The sequence below is a fragment of the Macrotis lagotis genome, chromosome 1 (genome assembly GCF_037893015.1).
Source record: "Macrotis lagotis isolate mMagLag1 chromosome 1, bilby.v1.9.chrom.fasta, whole genome shotgun sequence".
Taxonomy (NCBI): domain Eukaryota; kingdom Metazoa; phylum Chordata; class Mammalia; order Peramelemorphia; family Peramelidae; genus Macrotis; species Macrotis lagotis.
The window spans coordinates 222,734,292-222,755,310 of NC_133658.1; the positions used below are offsets into that span (position 1 = coordinate 222,734,292).

The 21,019-nt window shown below is 35.6% G+C and overlaps 2 pseudogenes; both read right to left on the reverse strand.

Annotated features, from left to right (window-relative positions):
• Positions 1 to 18,917: 18,917 nt before the first annotated feature.
• LOC141522100 (ribosome biogenesis protein BRX1 homolog) overlaps positions 18,918 to 21,019 on the reverse strand; it is a 74,769-nt pseudogene continuing 72,667 nt past the window's right edge.
• Positions 19,651 to 20,146, reverse strand: LOC141504422 (host cell factor C1 regulator 1 pseudogene; annotated as a pseudogene).

The window sequence follows — 21,019 nt, forward strand, 5'->3', positions numbered from 1 at the left end:
TTTAAGAAGACTTTTATTCAAATCCCAATTCTGATAAATGCTGTCTCAGTGTTTCAGTTCAGACCTTCCAGTTCCTTCAGGCAATATTAGATTTTACATATATCACTTGCTGGTCTGTGTTACAAGAAACTTTTTCAACAAATGTTCTCCATGGTGGGGGGGAATTATAGATATGGGGAAAAATTACATAGAACTTTATCTAGAAATAGTATTGTTCTTGTATGTATTCCATGCAGGAACATTCACTTGTCTATCTTTGCTCCCTTATCACAACCAGACTTTATTGTTTTTGTTCAGTCATTCAGTAATGTCTGTCTTTTTTGTTTTCTTGGCAATGATACTAGAGTGGTTTGTATTTCCTTCTCCAGTGGATTAAGGCAAATAGAGGTTAAGTGAATTTCTCAAGGTCACACAGATAGGAAGTTTCTGAGACTGCATTTGAACTCAGATCTTCCTGACTCTGATCTTAGCACTTTATCTACTGTACCACCTAGCTGACTCTAATCACACAATTATCACACTTTGTAAAGACCCTTGAAGATCCCTTCTCTTACAGGGATTCAAGTGTGATCTTTGGCAAATCCTTTAACATTTCAGTGAACTAGGCATGTCTTTATGACTGCAAATTGAAGAGAAAGAACTGATCTGTATTGGTAGAGGGATTTTTCTCATCGTAGAGTTCTCTGTCAGTGGTTCTAAAATTTTTGATATCAGGAGCCCTTTAATTCCTAAGGATTATTGAGATCTCCAAAGAGCTTTTGTTTATGCCAGTCAGTCTATTTATATCTATTTATCTATGTATCTATCTATATCTATATATCGATATATCTATATATACTGACACCTCAGTTTTTTTTTTTTTGAAGCCCCCATTGGTCCACAGACTGCATTTTGAATACAATGAAATCACAGACTCAGGTCCTAGTCCTAAATCTGACAAAATTTCCCATCTCCTTTCAGAGATAGCTGAAAAATATAATTCAGTAACCTTCAAAATTTTGTAATTTTGATACAAACATCAAATTTGATTTTATTATTACAATAACTTGAGGTTTTAGAAATTCATCCTAGCAATTTTGGATTGAACTAAAAAGGTCTTAATATTTCTAACTTCTGTTTTTATTCATTTTCCATCCCTAATAATCTTCAAAACTCATGCACTTTATTTAGAATCACATAAAAATCCCAACAGAACCACAATGAACAATGATGGAGAGGGCTAGATGAGAACTGGGAGTGTGATCACTAAAATTACATGTCCCTGAGCTTTCATAGATCATCAGAGCAGTTTCTGTGCTCTTAATGAACCCTTACATTGACAAAAACACACATATTCCAATAGCTGTTAACCTAACAAATAATATTTAACATTTAGGATACCATCTTCATTCCAAAGGACATCAACATGGTTGTAAATCTGTGAGGATTATTGAAGCTTAAATTACAATGAGGCTTTTCTGTATATATAAAGTTGTTTTTTTCTGAACAGTTTAAAATTCAACATGAGTATAACATTCATTCTATTATTTTATTGAGTTTCTAAACACAAACCTTTCTGGTTTGGCCTCAACAGAACATTGGAAAAAGACAGGAAAATTACACAATTGGCAGTGGTTTGGAAAATCATCTTTATCTCTTCTTCCTCTTTCTGCCCAATATTTTCACATTTCTAATTTAGAAAGATCATTTTCCAACTTCCTTGGCTTAGTAACTAGAGAGTACTGGACTCAGAGTCAGGAATACTTAGGTTTGAATCCCACTTTAGATACTCACCTACTTTGTGAATTTTGATAAGAGATCCTCAGTTGAGTCATTTGAAAAAATGTTTCTGTGAGGATTGAATAGGAAAATTTAGGAAAACCTCTTTGTAAAATTTGAAGTAGCATATGGAGATGAGATCATAATGACCTTTTGCATTACAGACATGCAAACATTAGTCTAAATGGTAAAGGAGGTGATTTGTCTTCAGTACTATCCTCACCCTTCAACTTTTCCAAAGCTATTTTACCATTTTGGTAAACTTCAATTCATATCTTGCCTAATACTTACTATTTGTGTGACTGCAGAAAAGTCACTTAATTTCTCTGTGCCACAGTTTCTTTGTCTGTAAAATTATAGATTTGAATTCAATGACTGAAAGATCTTTTCCAGTTTCAAATATATAATCTTATCATCCTTTGATCCTTTTCCCTTAAAATCTCAGAGACCCATTATCTTCTTTACTGTATTAAAAAATGTACTACCAGAAAAGAATTTGATAAACTCTTTGGCACTGGGATATAATGAAATGGATAAGCCATAAAGCACTGATTTTAGAGTAAAAGTAACTGAAAATAAATTTTAGATTTTCTACTTACTATTTTGATCTTGGTTTCCTTGGGTATAAAAAGCTCTTCCTTGCACAACTATATGAGATATCTTCCATTCTTCTTCTCCCTTCCTTCTCAATATATCTTTTCCCTCACCCTTCCATTTTTTTTTGTGATCATCCCAATATAACATATTCACCTGTGCCCTATGTCTATAAGATTCTTAACTGCTCTAAAAATGATCAAGTTCTTTTTTTTTTAGGTTTTTTTTTTTTTGCAAGGCAAATAGGGTTGTGGCTTGCCCAAGGCCTCACAGCTGGGCAATTATTAAGTGTCTGAGACCGTATTTGAACCCAGGTACTCCTGACTCTAGGGCCAGTGCTTTATCTACTGCACCATCTAGCTGCCCCAATGATCAAGTTCTTAAGCATTACATATATCATCTTCCCATTTGGGAATATAACCTTATTAAGTTCCTCATGTTTTCTCACTCATGACTACCTTTTTATGCCTCACTTGAGTCTTATGTTTGAGTGTTAAATTATCTATTTAGCTCTGGTCTTTTCATCAGTAATGCCTTGAAGTCCTCTATTTCATTGAATGTCCAACTTTCACCCAGTTATACTAGGCAATTACCTTTTTTTGTTATCCTAGCACTTTTGCCTTCTGGAATACTGCATTCCATGACCTCTCTTTCTTTATTATGGTAGCAGCTAAATCATCTCTGATCCTGTAACTCCTAGATATTTGATTATAATATTCAAGGGAATTTTCATTTTGAGATCTCTTTTAGGAGGTGATTGGTAAATTCTTTCAATTTCTACTTTGCCCCTGGTTTATGATATCTACACAAATTCATTTATAATTTCTTTAAATACAATGTATAGGCACTTTTTAATCACAACTTGCAAAGAGTTGTAAAATGCTCTATTTTCTGCATCATATTTTTCTGATATTTCCTATTTTCTTCTGTTTTCTTCTCTTTGCTTTAATGTTATCTTATGTAGACATTAGCTTTCATTTGTTCAAGTCTATTTTTATGAAATTATTTTCTTTATTGAGATTTTGTACTTTTTCCCAATTGACAAATTCTGCTTTTTAGGAAGTTATTTTATTATTAACCTGTTAATTATCTTTTCATAATTTAATATTTTAATTATCTTTTCATGATATTCATAATTTATTCAAAACTCTCATTTATTATACCTGCTCTTTTTGGTTAAAAATATTCTTCCTTATTTAAAAAATCTCTTTCTTGAGCTCTTCTAGAAATTATTATTGGGCTTGTGTCCAAACCACATTTTGCTTTGTGATTTACCTTAAAGATGTTTTTACATCTTTGCCTTATGCTGAGTTTGTGTCTGGAGCTTCTCTATCATCAGAGTATTTTTTAATGATAATTTTTTCTTGTTTACTCATTTTTTCCAGTCTGTTTTTTAACTTTGAACTTTATATTAGAGTAGGGCTCTGTTCACACTTGGATATGGGGGCTTGCTGAAATTTTCAAGCATTTTTGCTCTGCTTTTTTTTTTCACAGCTAATTCTGAGCCTCTAAAGGTTGATGGTATGATCTGGAGAGAGTTGTGATTAATGCCTCCTGGTCTGTCCTTTGCCTAGGTTGAGACCCTGCTCTCTTGAGACTGAGTTCAAGTACTTCTTTCTGTCCTGGAACTATGATCAAGAACTGAATAATAGGCAATGGAGTAGTTAAATGGGACTTGAACCTGAGCAAAGTACTAGCATAGGATTCCCTGGAATTTCTTTCTGATCAATTCCCTTAATTTTGGGGGGTGGTAACTTCAGGTATTGCTTTTACCTGATGCTTCTGCCGCTGTGGGACCCTCCTGGTCTGCTCTCTCCCCCGAGCCACAGAACTTTCTTGATATCCTAAATTGTGCTGGATTGGAAAAACAGTCTCATCTCCAATTTTTTTTTGTTGTCTTGCTTTAGAATTCATTTTGACATAAAATTTAAAAATTTTTTACAGGAGAATATTGGGAAATTTTATCTGGAATACTCCTTTTGCTTTATCTTTACTCCACCTTTTGACTCCTCTGCTTTTCTCATGATTTGCCTTTATCAGTGTGTTATTTTTCAAAAATTTATTCATTTTTATTTTTTCCAATTGCATACAATGATAGTTTTCAACATTCATCATTTTCAAGCTTTTATTAGTGTGTTCTTTAATATCTTTGCTATAAAAAAGCTTTCTCTATCTAGTCAAGTTAACCTACCTAAGCTCTCTCTAATTGTTCACCTACTCCAATACTTCAACCATCACTAGTCACATTTTGGGAATCTAGTCACTGGTTTCTAATCCAGCAGGAAGTATATATAAGAGGCTTTCTGTTTGCGGTAAGGAGGGTTTTCCTCAGTTTGATGATTCTTTATTGCTGTTACCTGGCTTTGTAGAGATGAATGGTTATATGAGTTTGAGCTTATTTCTCACATTATATTTATTTATTTAATTATTACCTTTATTTTATTTATTTATTTATTTATTTTTAAATTTTTATTATATTATTTGAGTTTTACAGTTTTCCCCCAATCTTGCTTCCCTCCCCCACCCCCACCCCACAGATAGCACTCCGTCAGTCTTTACTTTGTTTCCATGTTGTACCTCGATCCAAATTGGGTGTGATGAGAGAGACATCATATCCTTAAAGAGAACAGAATTCGCAGAGGTAACCAAAACAAACCATAAGACATCTGGGTTTTTTTTCCGAATTAAAGGGAATAGTCCTTGTACTTTGTTCAAACTCCACAGCTCCTTATCTGGATACAGATGGTACTCTCCTTTGCAGACAGCCAAAAATTGTTCCCAATTGTTGCGCTGATGGAATGAGCAAATCCTTCAAAGTTGAACATCACTCCCATGTTGCTGTTAGGGTGTACAGTGTTTTTCTGGTTCTGCTCATCTCACTCAGCATCAGTTCATGTAAATCCCTCCAGGTTTCCCTGAAATCCTGTCCCTCCTGGTTTCTAATAGAACAATAGTGTTCCATGACATACACATACCACAGTTTGCTAAACCATTCCCCAATTGAAGGACATTTACTGAATTTCCAATTCTTTGCCACCACAAACAGGGCTGCTATAAATATTTTTGTACAAGTAATGTTTTTACTCTTTTTCCTCATCTCTTCAGGGTATAGACCCAGTAGTGGTATTGCTGGGTCAGAGGGTATGCACATTTTTGTTGCCCTTTGGGCATAGTTCCAAATAACTCTCCAGAAGGGTTGGATGAATTCACAGCTCCACCAACAGTGTAATAGTGACCCAGATTTCCCACATCCCTTCCAACAATGATCATTATCCTTCCTGGTCATACTGGCCAATCTGAGAGGTGTGAGGTGGTACCTCAGGGAAGCTTTAATTTGCATTTCTCTAATAATTAATGATTTAGAGCATTTTTTCATATGGCTATGGATTGCTTTGATCTCCTCATCTGTAAATTGCCTTTGCATATCCTTTGACCATTTGTCAATTGGGGAATGGCTTTTTGTTTTAAAAATATGACTCAGTTCTCTGTATATTTTAGAAATGAGTGCTTTGTCAGAATCATTAGTTGTAAAGATTGTTTCCCAATTTACTACTTTTCTTTTGATCTTGATTACAATGGTTTTATCTGTGCAAAAACTTTTTAATTTAATATATTTGAAATCATCTAATTGGTTTTTAGTGATGTTCTCCAACTCTTCCTTAGTCATAAACTGTTCCCCTTTCCATAGATCTGACAGGTAGACTAGTCCTTGATCTTCTAATTTGCTTATAGTATTATTTTTTATGTCTATGTCCTGTAACCATTTGGATCTCATCTTGGTAAAGGGTGTGAGGTGTTGGTCTAATCTAAGTTTCTTCCATACTAACTTCCAATTATCCTAGCAGTTTTTATCAAAGAGGGAGTTTTTATCCCAGTGGCCTGACTCTTTGGGTTTATCAAACAGCAGATTACTATAATCCTCTCCTGCTTTTAGACCCAGTCTATTCCACTGGTCCACCTCTCTATTTCTTAGCCAATACCAAACAATTTTGATGACTGATGCTTTATAATATAATTTTAGATCGGGTAGTGCTAAGCCACCTTCGTTTGCATTTTTTTTCTTTAGGTTCCTGGCAATTCTTGACTTTTTATTTCTCCATATGAATTTACTTATAATTTTTTCTAGCTCATTAAAGTAATTTTTTTGGAATTTTGATTGGTAGGGCACTAAACAGATAGTTTAGTTTTGGTAGAATTGTCATTTTTATTATATTAGCTCTACCTATCCATGAGCAGTTGATATTTGCCCAGTTATTTAAATCTGATTTAATTTGTGTCTCACATTATATTTAAAACTTAAGTGCTTCTAACTTCTTCACTGAGCTCTTGTGTTTTCTATCTGACATCCCCATTCAGATCTGGTTTACTTCTTTGTTGGACTTCATCTCTACCATGGTTCTTCTAGTCCTAATATTACCTGATGCCCACAATCTATTTTCCTGTTCTAACAATAATGACTTGCCTTTGTTTTTATCTTGTGCTAGGTCTTGTTCTAAGCACTTGACAATTAGTATTTCTTTTGTTCCTCACAATGACCCTAGGATGTAGGTGCTGTTATAATCTCCATTTTATAGAAGAGGAAATGATATAAACATAGATCAAATCACTGTCCCTAGTCACACAGCTAGTAAATATCTGAGGCTGGAGTTGAATTTAGGTCTTCCTTACTTCAATGAACCACCTAACATCCCCAGTGGTTTGACAGATCAATAAGCAGTAATAACAGTGTATAAAGCACTGGCCTTGGAGTCAAGAGGATGGGAGTTTGAATCCAGCCTCAGACACTTGACCGTTGATACTTACTAGCTGTGTGACCTTGACCAAAGTCACTTAACCATGATTGCCTTGCATCCAAGGCCATCTCTAGTCATTTTGATTTATATCTGGTCATTGGGACTCAGATGACTCTGGAGGAGAAAATGAGGCTGGTGACATCCATTTCATATGCTTATCATGGCATCACCTTCTCTGATAACATGGTCTTCTTCAAGAATGAAGGAGAAAACTTCATTATCATAAGACTCGATTTTCATTTACTGTCTGGTTCTGACAGGGCCAATTCAGTTGCCTTTCAAATAACCTTTGAGATGGCTTTATGATTATGGAGGACGCTGTAAATATGATGAGAATTATTCATGATGGTAGCTGTATGACTTTGTTGGCAGGATCATCTATGTAAAGGGTTACCCATCAGTTTTCCAAAACTTTTGCCATGATATTGATGAAGCTGAGATGATGGGGATTATGTTCTTTGCTTTCTAACAGACTCTAGGAATGACTGGAGATAGATTCTAAGGCAGTTTTCTACTAAACATTAAGGGCTTCTTATAGCCAAGGCACTCTCCTGAGTGGTAGGAATAAAAGAGGATATAGATTTCTAAATTTATCTGCAATGAAGTTTCAAACTCAATAAGTGGGGATATATTCATCATGATGATGATAGTTTGAAGGTTCTGAAGTTGTCAAAAATGATGAGTATTTTATCTTTTAAAAATTTACATTTCAAAAATACGAAAATAGAGTTTTGACCATCATGTTTTTTGTTCTGGTCTAGCTCTATTAAGAAACCAAGTAATTTCAGGAGATGTAGGCATCCTTCATTCCTCTCAGATCATTAAAGGACTGATTGCATTCTCAAGAACTTGTGATTTCATCAGGATGGGATTTCTTGAAGTGGGAACTATCTCCCTCAAGACAAATGTTACTGGTGTCCAATTTGTAGGCCAAGAGATTTGCCCTGGCTTGAGAGATGTTAAAGTCACTTGTTTCTGTATTACTTGCTTAGGTCTTAATGACCTATTTAAGTTTTAATTGCTCCTAGTCCAACAGTATATCTATTATGCCACAGTACCTCTGATTACATGTGTTGGTAAAGGTAAGTTAATGAAAAAAATGATTTTAGGTAAGGATTTCAATTTCAAAGATATATGACATAATATAGGTATTTTGGTCACTTGTAATCTAATTAAATTACTTAGTTTCCTACATGATTGTTTTCTATGTTTTTTCTTCTTCCTTTAGGCAAATTTTTGCTGAGAATAGAGCTGTATTTTATTGTTCCACCATAAAGGGATTCTTTTGTTTTATTTATCCTGCCTGAAGTTTGAATTAAAGGAAATGGGATATTTCTCAATCGGTTTTTGGTTGATTTATTTTAAATCACTAAAATTGTGCTTTTCCTGGCTTTCTATGTTTGAAGGAATTTGTTTTTTTTTTACTAATAAATAATCCACATTTCTATAATGTTTTATAGCCCACCATATGCATTCCTTTGAGCAACTCTCAATCGAACTGTTCTTTATCCATATTTAAGAAAAGGGAACTAAGGTTCAAATGAGTTAAATGACTTGGCTACAATTATATAGTTAATAAAGGTCTGTGAATAATGTATTTGACTATCACTGTAGAAATGTAGGAATAAAAAATAAAAATTTTTAGTAATTTATTGCTTAGATTTAGACTAACAGATTTAGTTGGTCAGATCAGTAAAGTTCTATAAAACTTCATTTATCTACAATATTAACTTAATTCAAGTAAAATATATAAATAATAAATTTATTAAACATATACTGTATATAGAATGCTGTGTTAAACACGGGAAAAGAAGTATTATTTATGGAAGATATTGTCATCAGTGAGATTAAATTGAAATCTAATAGAAGAATAAGATGCACAGAGACTTCCAGTCAATATGGTGGAGAGAAGACAGGAACAGTTCTAAAGTCTCCTGATCTTTCCCCATCTATCATATGAAACAAACCTCTTAAAAGAAATCCGACCCACAAAACCCAGAAATAAAAGCCAGGAGAAAGAATATCTATCTCAGGATTTGTCTCCGGCAGCAGCATTGGCCGAATTTGGGTGGGTGAGTCTGGGCTCAGAGGGAGGATCAGCCTTGGATCAACCAGATTAACTGCTGAATTGGAGCCAGGGGTCTGAGGGATTGACACTTGGAACTGCTAGGTCAGCAGTGGGGCTAGATGGCAGGGGCTTGAGTCAACTAGGGAGCAGAGGCACTAGTGTTGGTGCTGAACCCCTGGAGCTTGTGGACAGGGCTGGGGGGAGAGTTCCGGTGCAGGAGAGCTGTGGACACCATTCCTGGGCTCCTCTGGTCTGAGGAACTCAGAGTCCACGCCTCCATTACAGCTCAGACCTCTTCCCAAACAAACAAATGCAAATTACTTCTGCCTCAGGCACAGGTGTGTGAGCAGAAGAAGCAGCCCAGCTGATGAATGACCTCAGGTCAGGGTAAAGAGCACCATTGATTGAAGGCAAAAGAATTCAATAGCTCCAACTCCTCCATTCAAGCAAAGGGAGAAGGCCTCAATCAAGGTCACAGACACTTCAGAGAAAGCAACCAACACCTCCTACTGGCCATCCAGAGAAAATGCACTGTGAATAAAGCCTTTAGTGATCCCAAGCCCCTGTGAACCAACCCCTCCCCAACTCAAGGTCTTAGCAAAATGGAGAAGGGTCACTGGAAAGGTGGATCCATAGAAAAATTCATGGAAGGGAAAGACCTAGAACCTCTGAGGAGAATATGATATGGTCTTCAGCACAGAAAGATTTCCTTGAAGAAATAAGGAAGGAGCTTAAAAATTTGGAAGAGACAATTAATACCTTGCAACAAGAAAACAAAACCTTAGAAAGTACAATTGGACATATTGGAAAAGGAGAATAAATCTCTCAGATCCTCAATTGGACAAATACAGAATGAGAATAATTCTCTCAGATCCTCAATTGGGCAAATGCAAAAAGAAAATAATTCTCTCAAAACCTCAATTGGTCAAATGGAAAGCTCTTTCAAAAGTAGAATTGACCAATTGGAAAAGGAGTTGCAAAAGGTTAATGAAGAAAACTCCTCCTCCCCAAAAAAGAATGGAGTCTACAGAAACTAATGACTCCATGAGACAGCAAGAGTCAGTTAAACAAAATCAAAAAATAGAAAAAAATAGAAGAAAATGTAAAATACCTCATCAACAAAACCTTTGACCTCGAGAATAGATCGAGGAGGGGCAACCTGAAAATTATAAGACTTCCTGAAAACATTGAAGAGAAAAAAAAGCCTGGATTTAATATTACAGGATCTAGTGATGGAAAACTGCCCTAATATCATGGAATCAGAGGGCAAAGTAGTTATTGAAAGAGTACATTGATCCCCCACCAGAAAAAGATCCTAAAATGAAGACACCAAGGAATGTTGTGGCCAAACTCCAGAACTATTAGATAAAAGAGAAAATCCTGCAAGCAGCCAGAAAGAAACAATTTAAATATCAAGGAGCCACAGTAAGGATCATGCAGGACCTGGCTGCATCAACATTAAGGGATAGCAGGGTCTGGAATGAGATATTTCAAAGAGCAAGGGAGCTTGAAATGCAGCCAAGAATCTACTTTCCCACAAAGCTGAGCCTTTTCTTCCAGAGAAAAAGATGGACATTTAACGAAATGGAAGAATTCCAAAAATTTCTGATGAAAAGACCAGAGCTAAACAGAAAATTTGGACATCAAACAGGAGGTTCAAGAGACACATGAAAAGGTTAAAAAAAGGGGGGGTGGTAAAAGGAAAAAAAAAATCTGCTATCCCATAAGTTGAAACTGGCTATATCCCAGCACGGGGGAAAAAGATTCTCATAAATCTTGAGAACTGTAACTCTAACAGAGAGAATATACCTTGCCAGAAATGATGGACATTCATGACCTATCCATGAGACTGCTATCTAAAGATATGTAACTGGCTTTAACCCCACTTGGGAGCAAGACTCAAATAACTCTCAGGAATTTTGACTCTATTCAATAGAATATACTGAACTAGAAGGAACAGACACTTAGAATTTTCTATGACTTAGAATGATCTAAAAAGCACTACCTCCTTAAAAAGGGTGACAGGAAAGAGACAGGAGGAGGGAGGGGATTGAATGGGGTAAATCTCATTACACTAAGAGGTACAAAAAATCTATGGTAATAGAGGGGAAGAAGGGAGCAGATGAGAAACACCTGAATCTTCTTCTCATCAGACGTGGCTTAAAGTCAACCTACACATACTCAGTTTACTTATAAAACATCTAAAATTTCAAGTATTAAAAGGGGAAAAGGGGAGGGAGGGGACAGAGAAAGGGAAAGGGAGTGGGGGGGAAGGGAAATAACAAAAGGAAGGGAAGGGAAAAGGGGAAAAGGGAAGGGGGGAAAGAAAGTGGAGGGGTGATATAGGAGGGCAAACGCACTGAAGGGGGTGGTATTCAGAAAGGAAATGCTGGGGAATATGGATAAGGGGGGAAAGGGGGAAAATACAAACAGAGGGAAGATAGCACAGAGGGCAATAAAGAATTAGTAATCATAACTTTGAATGTGAATGGGATGAACTCTCCCTTAAAACATAAGCAAATAGCAGAGTGGATTAAAAACCAGAATCTTACAATATGCTGCTTACAAGAAACTCATTTGAAGAAGAGAGATACATAAAGAGTAAAGGTAAGAGGTTCGAGCAAAATATATTTTGCTTCAGCTGAAGTAAAAAAAGCAGGGGTAGCAATCCTTATCTCAGACAAAGCAACAGCAAAAATAGATAGCATAAAAGAGATAAGGAAGGAAACTTTTTCCTACTAAAAGGTGCCACAGACAATAAAGTCATTTCAATACTGAATATATATGCACCCAGTGGGACAGCACCCAAATTCTTGTAGTAGAAGCTGAAAGAACTACAGGAAGACACAGACAGCAGAACTCTACTAGTGGGAGACCTCAACCTCTTGCTCTCAGATCTAGATAACTCGAATCATAAAATAAACAACAAAGAAGTTAAGGAGGTAAATAGTTTGTTAGAAAAATCATATATGGTAGACTTATGGAGGAAACTGAATGGGGATAGAAAGGAATATACCTTTTTCTTTGCAGTACATGGAACTTATACAAAAATTGACCATGTATTAGGACATAAACCCTAATGATAGGAGTGGCTAGGTGGTGTAGTGTATAAAGCACCGGCCCTGGAGTCAGGAGTACCTGGGTTCAAATCTGGTCTCAGACACTTAACAATTACCTAGCTGTGTGGCCTTGGGCAAGCCACTTAACTCCATTTGCCTTGCAAAAAAACCAAACCTAATGATCAACTGCAGAAAGGCAGAAATAGTGAATACATCTTTCTCAGATCACAATTCAATGAAAGTCATATGCAATACTGGGCCAAGTTGATATAGACCCAGAACAAACTGGAATCTGAATAACCTCATTTTAAAAAATGAGTGGACCAAAAAACAAATTATAGAAAGAATTAACCATTTTATCCTAGATAATGATAATAATGAAACAACATACCAAAACCTATGGGATTCATTCAAAGTGACTCTCGGGATATATTATAGCTCTAAATGCTTACATGAATAAATTGGAGAAAGAGGAAATCAATGAACTAAATATACAACTAAAAAAATTAGAGAAAGAACAACTCAAAAATCCCCAATTAAATACCAAATTAGAAATTTTAAAAATTAAAGGAGAAATTAATAAAATGGAAAGCAAAAAAATACTATTGAATTAATAAATGAAACCAGAAGTTGGTATTATGAAAAAAACCAATAAAATTGACAAACCTTTGGTCAATTTGATTAAAAAAAGAAGAAAACCAAATTGCTAGTATCATAAATGAAAAAGGTGAACTCACCACCAATGAGGAGGAAATTAAAGTAATAATTTGAAATTATTTTGCCCAACTCTATGCCAATAAATTTGATAATCTAAGTGAAATGGATGCATATTTAGAAAAATATAAGTTGCCCAGGTTAAATGAAGAAGAGATTAAATACCTAAACAACCCTATCACAGAAAAAGAAATTCAACAAGCCATCACTGAACTCCCTAAAAAAAATCTCCAGGGCCTGATGGATTCTCAAGTGAATTCTACCAAACATTTAAGGAACAATTGGTTCCAATTCTATGTAAACTCTTTGGAAAAATAGGGAAAGATGGAACTCTGCCTAACTCTTTCTATGAATCCAATATGGTGCTTTTACCTAAACCAGGAAGAGTTAAAACAGAGAAAGAAAATTATAGACCTATTTCCCTGATGAATATAGATGCAAAAATCTTAAATAAAATCTCAGCAAAACGATTACAACAAGTTATCACCAGGATAATACATCATGATCAAGTAGGAGTAATTCCAGGAATGCAGGGTTGGTTCAATATTAGGAAAACTGTTAGTATACTCAATTTTATCAACAACAAATCTATCAGAAATCATATGATCATATGAATAGATGCTGAAAAAGCTTTTGACAAAATACAGCATCCATTCCTATTAAAAACACTAGAGAGTGTAGGAATAAATGGACTGTTCCTTAAAATAATTAGTAGTATCTATCTGAAACCATTAACAAGCATTATATTCAATGGGGAGAGGCTAGAGGCATTCCCAATTAGATCAGGGGTGAAATAAGGGTGCCCATTATCACCATTACTATTCAATATTGTATTAGAAATGTTAGCATCAGCAATTAGAGAAGAAAAGGAAATTGAAGGAATTAGAATTGGGAAGGAAGAGACAAAACTCTTACTCTTTGCAGATGACATGATGGTCTACCTAGAGAATCCCAAGAAATCATCCAAAAAACTACTGGAAACAATTAGCAATTTTAGCAAAGTTGCAGGTTATAAAATAAACCCTCATAAATCCTCAACTTTTCTATATATATATGTCTAGTAAGATACAGCAGGAAGTTCTAGAAAGAGAAATCCCATTCAAAGTTACCTCAGACAATATAAAATACTTGGGAGTCTATTTTCCAAGACAGACTCAGAATCTTTTTTTTGAAAACAATTATAAAACACTTCTCACACAAATTAAATCAGATTTAAATAACTGGGCAAATATCAACTGCTCATGGATAGGTAGAGCTAATATAATAAAAAATGACAATTCTACCCAAACTAAACTATCTGTTTAGTGCCCTACCAATCAAAATTCCAAAAAATTACTTTAATGAGTTAGAAAAAATTGTAAGTAAATTCATATGGAGAGATAAAAAGTCAAGAATTGCCAGGAGCTTAATGAAAAAAAGTGCAAAAGAAGGTGTCTTAGCCCTACCTGATCTAAAATTATATTATAATCATCAGTCATCAAAATTGTTTGGTATTGACTAAGAAATAGAGAGGTGGACCAGTGGAATAGACTAGGTGTAAAAGCAGGAGATGATTATAGTAATCTGCTGTTCGATAAACCCAAAGAGTCCAGCCATTGGGATAAAAACTCCCTCTTTGATTATAAACTGCTGGGATAATTGGAAGTTAGTATGGAAGAAACTTAGACCAACATCTAACACCCTTTACCAAGATAAGATACAAATGGTTACAGGACTTAGACGTAAAAAACGATACTATAAGCAAATTAGAAGATCAAGGACTAGTCTACCTGTCAGATCTATGGAAAGGGGAGCAGTTTATGACTAAGGAAGAGTTGGAGAACATCACCAAAAACCAATTAGATGATTTCGATTACATTAAATTAAAAAGCTTTTGCACATATAAAACCACTGTAATCAAGATCAAAAGAAATGTAGTAAATTGGGAAACAATCTTTACAACTAATGATTCTGACAAAGGACTCATTTCTAAAATATACAGAGAACTGAGTCATATTTTTAAAACATAAAGCTATTCCCCAATTGACAAATGGTCAAAGGATATATACAAAGGCAATTTACAGAGGAGGAAATCAAAGCAATTCATAGCCATATGAAAAAATGCTCTAAATCATTCATTATTAGAGAAATGCAAATCAAAGCTTCTCTGAGGTACCACCTCACACTTCTCACATTGGCCAATATGACGAGAAAGGATAATGATCATTGTTGGAAGGGTTGTGGGAAATCTGGGACACTATTACATTGTTGGTGGAGCTGTGAACTCATCCAACCCTTCTGGAGAGCTATGTGGAACTGCACCGAAAGGGCAACAAAAATATGCATACCCTTTGACCCAGCAATACCACTACTGGGTCTATACCCTGAAGAGATGAGGAAAAAGGGTAAAAACATTACTTGTACAAAAATATTTATAGCAGCCCTGTTTGTGGTGGCAAAGAATTGGAAATCAAGTAAATGTCCTTCAATTGGGGAATGACTTAGCAAACTGTGGTATATGTATGTTATGGAACACTATTGTTCTATTAGAAACCAAGAGGAATGGGATCTCAGGGAAGCCTGGAGGGATTTGCATGAACTGATGCTGAGTGAGATGAGCAGAACCAGCAAAACACTGTGTACCCTAAAAGCAACATGGGAGTGATGATCAACCTTGAAGGACTCACTCATTCCATCAGTGCAACAATCTGGAGCAATTTTGGGCTGTCTGCAAAGGAGAGTGCCATCTGTATCCAGATAAGGAGCTGTGGAGTTTGAACAAAGTTCAAGGACTATTCCCTTTAATTTAGGAAAAAAACAGATATCTTCTTGTCTGATCTTGTTACCTCTTAGAATTCCTGTCTCTTCTCTAAGGGTATGATTTCTTTCTCATCACACCCAATTTGGATCAAGGTATAAAGTGGAAACAAAGTAAAGAATGACAGATTGCTTTCTGTGGGGGTGCGGTGGGGGGAGGGAAGTAAGATTGGGGGGGAAATTGTAAAACTCAAATCATATCTTTAATAAAAATTAATTTAAAAAAGAAAAACATGTACATGCAGTTAAATATTATTACAGGATGCTTCTTGTGACAAGTTTCCTATAGCAATCAACAAATACTTATTAAGCACCTACTATATGAGATTCACAATATGCAAGGCAGAGACTATTTCAGCCTCTGAGCAGTTTAGACTTCATTACCAAGTATGCAGAATTAGGATTGACAGCAAAAACATTATGAATACAAAATAGGATTCATTTTTTTCCATCTATTCAGTAGTCATTAAGTACAATCTTCAATATGTTGAGATGAAACCAGCACTGCAATGGATGAATGTGGTTATACATTCTCTAACCAGCTATTCACATTAACCACAAATTTTAATACCCCAAGTAAAAAATAACAAGCAAACCCTCCACCCATTCTTTTCTTTCTGTCTTCCTTTTTCTAATATTTTTAGTTCTTTTTTCTTTTCTTTAAAAAAATTTATTTTTTTCTAATTATATGTAAAAAGAATTTTCAATTTTGACTTTTTTTGTAAGATTTTGAGTTTCACATTTTCCTGCCTCTCTCCTTTCATTGCTCCCTCCCTATGATAGCAAGTAATCTGATATAGTTAGTTATATATAAGTATAATCATGACATGATCAATTATAACCCACACTTCAACTAATGTCTAATAAGAACCAACTATTTGCAGCATCCTATCTTAGACTGTGGTTATTTATCTGTCTATTTATCTATGTTTCTACTGATCCAGTTTTAAGTATAACTCTTTGTGATTTCATTGATACAGGGAACTCTCAGTGAAATTCCCACTACCAGTTTACATCTACAATTATTCTACAACTTATTTTCTTTTTTTATTTAACAGTTTTATTTTTCCAATTATGTGTAAAGACAATTTAAATTTGTTTTTAAAAAATCTAGTCCTAAATTTCCTCCTTCACTTCCCTTTCCAGTTTCCTCTATGAGATGGCAGACAATTTGATATGGATTATACATATTTCCATAGTAGAAATATAGTGAAAAGAAACACAAACAAAACCAAGAAAAATACAGAAAGTAAAAAAAAAAATTCTTCAATCTGTATTCAGACTCTATTAGTTCTTTAACTGGAGACAGATAATAATTTTTATCATATGCCCTTTGGAATTGTCTTGGATAATATATGGCTGAGAAAAACTAAGTCATTCATAGGTGATTATCATATAGTATTGCTGTTGCAGGTTAAAATGTCCTCCTGGTTCTGTTCATTTCACTTTTCATCAGTTTCTGTAAATCTTTCCAGGTTTTTTTTCCTGAGAACATCCTGTTCATCTTTTCTTAAAGCACGATAGTATTGTCATAATCATGTACATGAGTTATTCAATCAGTTTCCCAATTGATGGACATCCCTTTAATTTCCAGTTATTTGCCACTATAAAAAGAACTGCTACATTTATTTTTGCACATAAATCACTTTGGAATACAGACCTAGTAGTGGTATTCTTTAGACTAAGGGTATTCATGGTTTTTATAGTATCTTTGGCACAGTTTTAAATTACTCTCCAGAATGGTTGATCAGTTTACAACACCACCAATGGTGCATTAGTGTTTCAGTTTTTCTAAATCCACTCCAAAATGTGGCATTTTCCTCTTTCTGTCGTATTAGTCAATATGATAGGTATGAGGTGGTAAATCAGAGTTGTTTTAATTTTTATTTCTCTGATCAATGGTGTTTGCATATGACTGTAGATAACTTTTATTTTTTTCTTCTGAAAACTTCCTGTTTATAACTTTTGACCATTTATCAATTGGTGAATAATTTGTAGTTTTATAAATTTGATACAGTTCTCTATGTATTTGAGAAATAAGAGCTTTATCAGAGAAACTTGACTTGTAAAATATTTTCACAATTATGATTACTTGGTATTTCCTTCCATTCTATTCCCCTGCCCTCATTTATCCTAGTCTCTCTCCTTTCAACCTGTGGATCCTCAAAAATATTTTGCTTCTATCACCTCCTCTAATTCACCCTTCCTTTTGTCACACCTCCCCCTTTTCTTTCCCCTTCTTCTCTTCCTATACTATAGGATAAGTAGATTTTTATACCCAACTGAATACTTAAAAAGTACTTTGAGCCAATTCCAATGAGAATAAGGTTCATGTGTTCCACCTTACTTCCTCTATCTTCCCCTCCATTGTTAAAAGCTATTTTGTACCTCTTTTTATGCAAGATATTTTACTTTATTCTACTTCTTCCTTCCTTCTAGTGCATTACTCTTTCTCATACTTTAATTTTACTTTTTAGACATTATCCCATCATATCCACCTTATCATGTGTCCTCTCTCTGTGTACATGCCTTTTAACTGCCCTAATAATGATAAAGCCTTTTAGTTGCAAGTATCATCTTACCATGTAGGAATGTAAAAAATTTAACTTTACTAAATCCTTTATGATTTTTCTTTCCTCTTTACCCTTTTATACTTATCTTGAGTCTTGATTTGAAAGTAAAATTTTCTATTCAGTCTTGATCTTTTTCATCAGGTATGTTTGAAAATGCTCTATTTCATTAAATATCATTATTTTCTTCTGAAGGATTGTATTCAGTTTTGCTGAGTAGGTGATTTTTAGTTATAATTCTAGCTCTTTGCCCTTTGTACAAGTCTTCCAATTCTTAATGTAGAAGCTACTTAGTCTTGAATTTTCCTGACTATGACTCCATGAGATATGAATTATTTCTTCTTTTTTGTGGCATTACCTTTTAATGAAAAAATGAGATGACTAAAATAATCTTCTATCAAATACTTTTGGCCCTGAATTTGTTCATAAGCTCATTTAAGAAGTAACAAAGTCCTGGATAACAAAAAAATATTTACACATTGAATACAAAATAAATACTACATAAAGGAAAACATCTGTTTCCCACATATTCACTCTGTTTTTGTAGTCTTCAAAGTCATCTGCTTCATTTTTCTTTATCTTTTGTGTATCTTTTGTATATCTTTTGTGTATCCTTTCCTTTTTTTGTTTTCAAACTGACTTTGGGCTCATTTTTTTGCTCATTTTCCCAATCTATTTCTTGACTTTCACATACAGTATTTATACAGGCTTCTCTTCATATGGAGTCTTAAAAAGATCATCAGTAGGATCTTCTGGAATGATAGTTCTTTCTTCTTGAGTCTCTCTCTACATCTTTGACTCATTATCACTTTCTGTATTTTGAAGCTGAGGCCATTCTCATTATATGCTGATGCATATTTGGTGATTGGTAGTGTGGATTTTCATGTAAAGTTAGTTCCCTAAAAATGCCTTGAAAAATCTTCATGAGATTTAAGAAAAAATGATGTCCAATTTCTTTTTTTTTAATGGCCCACCAATCTTTATTTTGCTTTCACAAAGACCGCCTTGTAATGGGAACCACCCCATCCCCTGAGATGTTTACCCTGTTTTTCACAGTGGACAGTCTGTGGTTCTATTTCCTCCATCTCTTGAAGGTGTGTGAGTGTAACAGATCTATCAAACCTGAGGGTGCTATTCTCAATTTCTGTGTACAATATATGGGTGTCTAGACCCTCTTTGGTCTTTTGAATTTGTGGTTTCCAGAGAAGGCCAGATTCTGCCCATCTCCAACTCATGGAGTTGAGGTTGGAGGCACTGGGAGGTTTGAGTTCTGAGGGACAGGGCTAGTTGTTTGAGGTTCAGAATTCCATTACCTCCCCACTATGGGTGCTGTGGTTTTGGTATACCTGGGAGTTCCCCAGTCTCAGCAGCCGAAGGGTTTCTGGGATTTGATTGCCTGGATATTGCCAGAGGAGAAGCTCTGAGTGGGGACTCAAGGCTAGCAGAAGGCTGGGGCAGAGGATCCCAAGATCCCCAGTTGAATAAAAAGAGTCTTCCAAAGGTCTGGTCACAGGTGGGGCTGGAGTGCCCATGGAGAAAGTTATTGGTGGGTCATAGTAGGGGTGATGGCTGTCTAGGCTGAGGTGAGAAAAATGGGAGACCAATGTTCTCCTCAGACAGGAAATGCTTCTGATGAGAATCCTGATCCTCCTTCAGCAATTGACTGGTGCTCTGGAACTGAATTCCTTGGGGAAGGGAGCAGACATCCAGGGTCTGGCCTGGGCCCTGGGCTTCCCCAGGCTCTTTCATGGCCCCAGGTGGGCAGCCCAGCTCCACGGCTGGCTGAAGGATCATGGAGCTCCGGGGACCTGAGGGTAAGAGAGACTCAGCCCCCGCGGCCCGGACAGGGGGCCCGCAGCTGCGGACTCGTCGGGGCGGGGACCCGGGGCAGAGGGAGGTGGGCCCCACAGGATGCCGGGGGTTAGGCCATGATGTCCAATTTCTATGAGAGCAGCATCTTCTTTAATGATCTAATAGTTATGAAACCTGATCCTCTTGTCCACAATGGTAAATGTAAACACATGATAAACAAATTGCTGACTTTTGGAATGGTATTGTGGAGTACAAAAAAGCTGAATAAGTAGTTCCTTTTTCAAAGAATATTGGGGGAATTCATCAAAAGTAGGATCAAAAGACAGAAGAGGACATGAACCTCTCAGACAGTTTCCAGCCATCTTTGATTCTGCCAAAATATGAATATTTTGAATTAAGAACTTAGTTGATGGTCCTTGAGGTGAATTGGAAAGCCTCATTAATCACAAACAACTTGCCTTTCTGGTCTATTTTGGAATTTGCTATAGAATGAGGCATCAGTGTTCTTAAATAAAAACCTGTTCCCTATTCTTCATTTTCCCTTGGAGATAAGGCATGGAATGCAGTACTTCTGTTTCTCTTCTTTCTTTGGGGAATGGAAGTTTGGCTGGTACTCCAGCCTTGTTGAGTTCCCAGGGATTAATTCGGCTCAGGAGAGAAAAGAAACGTGAACATTGGGGTGGGGATGCTAGCAGGACAACTAGCAGGGCTGTTTACTGATAGTATCAGGCAGTTCTTTATAACAAAACCCCCCACAAAATTAGCATACAGGAAAACAATGATGTTTCTCAAACTAGTACAGGAAGTAACCTAGCAGGATGTAATCCAGGTCAAGAAGTTAAAGTACAGTGCTAC